We start from the raw sequence: 6,428 nt of genomic DNA, 5'->3' as shown, positions 1-6,428 counted from the left end.
CGTCTACGAAGAGTGGCTCGACCGTGTCGCCGAGCTTGTCCGCGCCGCAGGGGGCTCTCCCGTGCCGTCTGTTCCGCTGCGCCACACCCCGCCCCGCGCGGGCAACGAAGCTTCGGAGGCGTACCAGCCGCCTCCTCTCCAAGAAGACGCCATGGCTCCAAGGCGCATAGCCCCTGGGCGGAACCCGCTCCGTCAGGTGCCAGCGCAACAAGAATGGAGCTGCCAAGAAGTCCCTCGCCCGCAAGGAGCTGCCCGGGCACTCCCTGCTCCGGCACGCCGCGACCCTGCTCCGGCTCCGGCACACCAAGACCCCGCGTTGCTCCTAGCTGTAGCGCGTGGGGACCCTCAAGACCAAGCTCTCCACCAGCCGAAGCCTTTCGTGGCCACCACAGGCTGCCGTGCCTACACCACCGATCTGCGTAGCATCGCGTGGCCTGGCAAGTTCAAGCCAGACCTGCCTCCTTGTTACGATGGCACGACTGACCCTGCCGAGTCCCTCCAGCTCTATGAGCTGGGCATTGAAGCTGCCAGCGGGGACGAGAAGGTCATGGAGAACTGGTTTCCCATGGCGCTCAAGGAAGGAGCTCGCACCTGGCTCCTGAATCTGGCTCCAGGCACGATCTCTTCCTGGGACCAGACGGGCACCCGCTTCATTGCCAACTTCCAAGGTACTCGCGACTGGCCACCCGCCGTGAGCGACATGCGCCGCATCAAGCAACAACCTGGAGAGACCCTGCAAAAGTACATCCAGTGCTTCAACAGTGCGCGCCTCAAGATCCCCAAGGTGTCTGAGGAGGCCATCATCTCGGCCTTCTCCGATGGTGTGCGCGACGTCAAGATGAAGGAGGAGCTGGCGATGCATGAAGACCTGTGCACCTTCCTGGAGCTGTTCAACTTGGTGACCAAGTGCGCCAGGGCTGAGGAGGGATGCCTCTCCCTCCTTGAGCTGCCTGCCGCAGAACCAGAAGAGAAGAAGCCCAAGGCCAAGGACGTGAAGCGCAAGGGGGCTGCCGTGCTCGCGGCAGAACCTGACACCAAGCGAGGCAAAGATCTGCCTGAGTCCTCCCGGGGCGGCCGGTACTGTGTGTACCACGACCTCCACACCCACAACACCAACGAATGCCAAGAACTCCGCGCCGTGCGAGAAGGAAGGATCGGCCGTCGACCCGAACGCGCCGATCGGGGCTACGGCCGAGGAGGAGGAAGAAATGCAGGACGCTGGGAAGATCGCGGCCCGCGCCAAGGGTGGCGCGATCAACCTTGCGAGGATCACTGGCGAGACCTGCCTCGCGAGGGGGACTGGAGGGATCAGCCTCGTGAGGATCGCCCACAGGGCCACGCAGGCCTCCCTCCACTGCCGCCTCAGCCAAGGAGAAACGAGGACCGCCATCAAGACGAAGGGGCTGGGGGCTTCCAGGAGCCACGCGCCATCGCCTGCATCCTGGGCGGAGCTCAAGCCCCAGCCTCCCAAGGCATCTTCAAGCAGTTTGCCCGCGAAGTGAACGCAGTCCTCCCCAGGCTTGAAGCAACGCGCCCTCTCAGGTGGTCGGCATGCGCCATCACATTCAGCTCAGCGGATCAACTCAAGTGTGCGGCCACAGCCGGAGTCCTCCCGATGCTTTGCTCCCCAGTCATCAGCAATGTACTGGTCACCAGGACCCTCATCGATGGTGGGGCAAGGCTCAACGTCCTGTCCGTGGAAACGTTCAACAATCTCCAAGTGCCTTACAACCAGCTTCAGCCAACCAAGCCCTTCTCCGGAGTCACCGACGGCTCCACGGTCCCGATTGGGCAGGTCCACCTCCCTGTCACCTTCGGGGCACGCGACAACTACCGCACCGAGCTCATCGACTTCGACGTCGCCCACATCCGCCTGCCGTACAACGCCATCCTCGGGTACCCAGCGCTGGCCAAGTTCATGGCCATGACTCACCATGGCTACAACGTCCTCAAGATGCCAGAAGTGGCGGAGTCATCACGGTGCCCTGTGAAGAGAAGGATGCGGTGTGTTCCCTGGAGCGAGCCTTTCAGGCCGCGACACTGGAAGACCCGGATCGTGGAAGCAGGAGGCTTCCCGAGACCGCCCCCAAGAAGAAGAAGACATCGTCCGGACCAGCCCCTCGGGAGGCAGGCCCCTCAGCGCCCGCATCTGCCCAGGGGGAACCTCCTTCCATTGCATAGGAAAGCGCGCCCGGCGCCCTCCTCAAGCAGGGCTCGGGGGCTCTCCCCTGGAGGGCCACCGTCCTGGCCAGGGTCACGAGGGAGGCGCTTGGGCACCACATGGAGGCGTGTTTCGAAGCACGTTTCCCTCAAGAAGGAGCAAGGCAAGGAAGGTCAGACCCGCAGGAGTTCGTCGACAGGGCCATTCAAGAACTACAGGAATCAAGAATCATGAGAGGTTGCCGCCGTCTACCGGCTGTGCCTCCCCATCCGGGCGAGGATGGTGGGCTGCGCATCTGCATCGACGTACCAGGGCTCAACCAAGCCGCCACGATGGGGCACCTCTGGCCCTCGTGAGTGGGGCGCTGCGGGGGCCCGCCCCACAGCTATGTTCGCATGCCTTACAGCTTGCCGAGCGCAATTGCAACGCGCCAGCGCCTCATGAGGGGCATCTTGGAGGCTCAAGAAGACAGGCGATCCGCAGCCTTGGCAGAGATGGGGATGATTCGCGAAGAGCTACTAGTGCCTCCGGAGCCTCCCGAGGCCCCTGGGCCTGGGGGCTCATGAGGATCGGCTTCCACAGCCCGCCGAGTCTGTTGCACCAACACCCCTTCGCCCTCGACACCTTCAGGTGACATCTTACAAGTTTCATTTCCAGCTGGGAGCGCCCTCCCAGGGCTGCATCGTTCCCAGACCGCATGGGTCCGTCCCTGCGGTACGTATCCCTTTTATTTCATGTTGTTAGCTTGCTTTGATGGGGGCGCCCCTTGGGCTGCGTCATCCCCAAGTCGCTTGGGCCTGACCCAGCGATGTCTACCTTTCCAGCGTTTATTTGAATGGATCTTCTCCTTCGCGGCTAAAGTGTTTGATCTAGTTGCCTGCTCAACTGACGCCAACCGACGGAATTGCTCCCACAACGGCACGACGCTTGCGCATGGGTCCGTCCCTGCAACGCCGACAAACCTGAATGGCTGAGCTCTGGCCGTGGCATCCCCGCATGGCGCCACCTCGTCGAGCGTCCAGTACCTCACCTCCCCTCGGAAGCAACTAACGGCAGACTGATAGTTGTCATGGCAACCTTTTCTTCCTTCTATGATGAGTTTACAGGATCCCCTAAGGGAGTTGCGCCAGGCAAGGCCCTCGTGGCGTTCCTTTCACTCTCGACTGCGCGAACCGCTTGCACGTTAAAGGGGGGGTGCTTGAGCATCGCGACTCAGGGCTCCTACTAGCTCTCCAGCCCTCACCCTCTGGCCTTGACCACGGCATCGCGACCTGGCCAGCGACGGCTGAGACTAGCTCGAGGGCCAGGACCCGAGGACGTAGAGCAGAAAGGGGAGCAAAGGCGGGGGAGAAGGGGCACGCGAGGACCTCGCCGAGCGATTCCGCTCCTGCCGACGCGCGGACCCGACGACACAACAGGAATGATCCCCGACTCTCGAGATAAGTCACCGCCCGAAAGCACCGGCTATCGTAGCACTACCCCCGCACCTCATGCAATTCTGTGTCAGCGACGCCGCTCTCCTTTCTCACCGAGCGACGGCTGCTTGGGCGCCAAAGGGGACCTCCTGAGCATCGCGACTCAGGGGCTCGTACCGGACCCCGGGTCGCTCACCTCCTAGCCTTGACCACGGCATCGCGACCTGGCATACCAGCGACGGCTGACGCCGCCTTGGGACTGGGACCTGTCGGCGTAGAGCACCAAGCCCTCGAGAGGTTCGAAAGGGAGAACTGAGCTGAGACGGAATCAGCAACTCGCACAGCTCTACAGCAAGGGTTATGTATTAACAAACAGGATTACAAGCACCTTACAAGCCCCCATGGGGCGCATTATGATTCCTCGCAGGGAACGGATCCTAAGGGATGCTAACTAAACGCGCTCCTGCAAAAGATGCCATCATCAACAGTGGGCCGTCGAGCGCCGGCACCAACCCCATCCAGATCAGAGTCGGCAACGGCCAGATGAGCCCGCCCTGCTCCAAGAGCGGCGCCGGCTCATGGGCCTGTAGCTGTCGTCACTCGTCTCCGGAGTCGCGAAGATCTCGCTGGAGTCGCTGGATCCCCCGGCGCCTCCGTCGCCTGCAGAGCCGCCAAGGGAGCACTAGACGGGCCTAGCCCTCACCATGGCGAGGTTTTGGCCACCTCTCTCGGGGAAACACTCCAGCCGGCGCCCATCCGCGTCGAAGACCTTGAAGAACATCACCGAAGCGCCATCGTACTCCAAGTGGACCGCGAAGACGCCCCTTACCCTGCAAACCCGGGCGATCTCTCTCCAGCCACAGGTCATGTAGACCTCGCCTGGGGCAGCGACCGTGACCTCTGCCTCTGTCGCGAGGGCACTGCAGCCGGCGTGCTGCAGCCAGAGCTCCAAGAGCACCCCCCGCGGGACGATGGAGGCGAAGAAGGGAGGCAGGCGGATCCAAGACTGGAGAGGAATGGCGACGTGGAGCACGAACTCTTGGGAGGAGCCCTCGGCATGGACCCCAGGAGGAACAACCCAAACCCTCGTGACCCGTCGGCGCCGACGACGGCGCTGACTGCGGGGATCGGCATCGACCCCTTCGAGGCCCTCGACGTGGGCATACAAGGGAAGCGGGAACCCCGGTGGAGCCCGCTCGCACCAAGGCCTCGACGCCACCTGACGATCCTCCTCGTCCCGGCCACAATGGGCGAGTCGTTTCTTCGGCGGGAGCGGGTCTAGTCCCCCTCGAGGAGCCTTTCCCTTCTCCGCTGCAGAGAACCGGCGGATCGGAGCCATCACGGCAAGACGGAGCAAGGATCGGGAAGAAGGATAAGCAAGGAGGGATGGACTGGAAGGGCACGCGTAGTTTCGTACTTATAGCCGGTGAAGGCCAACCGCCGGCCTCCACGATCATAGGTAATCATGACACGATTTGCATGCAGGGACTTGTCCAACTCGCGCGATCACCAAGGCGTCGTGGGGAAGCGGAGGCGCCCACGTCCACGTATCATTATTTTCTGATCTTCACAGATGATTTGAGCAGATATGAGTATATCTACTTGATGAAACATAAGTCTGAAACATTTGAGAAGTTCAAAGAATTTTAGAGTGAAGTGGAGAATCATCGTAACAAAAAAAAGTTTCTACGATATGATCGCAGAAGGAAAATATTTGAGTTACGAGTTTGGCCTTTAGTTAAAACAATGTGAAATAGTTTCACTCCTCACGCCACCTGGAACACCACAGTGTAATGGTGTGTCCGAACGTCGTAACCATGCTTTATCCGATATGGTGCGATCTATGACGTCTCTTACTGATTTACCGCTATCGTTTTGGGGTTATGCATTAGAGACAGCTACATTCACGTTAAATAGGGCACCATCTAAATCTGTTGAGACGACACCGTATGAACTATGGTTTGCCAAGAAACCTAAGCTGTCGTTTCTTAAAGTTTGAGGTTGCAATGCTTATATGAAAAAGTTTCAACCTGATAAGCTCAAACCCAAATCGAAGAAGTGCGTCTTCATAGGATACCCAAAAGAAAATGTTGGGTACACCTTCTATCACAGATCCGAAGGCAAGATATTCGTTGCTGACAATGGATCCTTTCTAGAGAAGGAGTTTCTCTCGAAAGAAGTGAGTGGGAGGAAAGTAGAACTTGATGAGGTAAATGTACCTGCTCCCTTATTGGAAAGTAGTTCATCACAAAAATCTCTTCCTATGACTACTACACCAATTAGTGAGGAAGCTAATGATGATGATCATGTAACTTCAGATCAAGTTACTACTGAACCTCGTAGGTAAACCAGAGTGATATCCGCACCAGAGTGGTATGGTAATCCTGTTCTAGAGGTCATGTTACTCGACCATGACGAGCCTACGAACTATGAGGAAGCGATGATGAGCCCAGATTCCGCAAAATGGCTTGAGGCCATGAAATCTGAGATGACATCCATGTATAAGAACAAAGTATGGACTTTGATTGACTTGCCTAATGATCGGCGAGCCATTAAGATTAAATGGATCTTCAAGAGGAAGACGGATGCTGATAGTAGTGTCACTATCTACAAAGCTAGAATTGTCGCAAAAAGGTTTTCGACAAGTTTGAGGTGTTGACTATGATGAGAGTTTCTCACTCGTATCTATGCTTAAGTCTGTCCGAATCATGTTAGCAATTGCCGCATTTTATGAAATTTGGCAAATGGATAAACAAAACTGCATTCCTTAATGGATTTATTAAAGAAGAGTTGTATATGATGCAACCAGAAGGTTTTGTCAATCCTAAAGGTACTAACAAAATATGCAAGCT

The sequence above is a fragment of the Triticum urartu genome, chromosome 6, assembly GCF_003073215.2.
Source record: "Triticum urartu cultivar G1812 chromosome 6, Tu2.1, whole genome shotgun sequence".
NCBI lineage: Eukaryota > Viridiplantae > Streptophyta > Magnoliopsida > Poales > Poaceae > Triticum > Triticum urartu.
The sequence above is the reverse complement of the archived record's forward strand: the minus strand, read 5'-3'. Positions refer to the sequence as shown.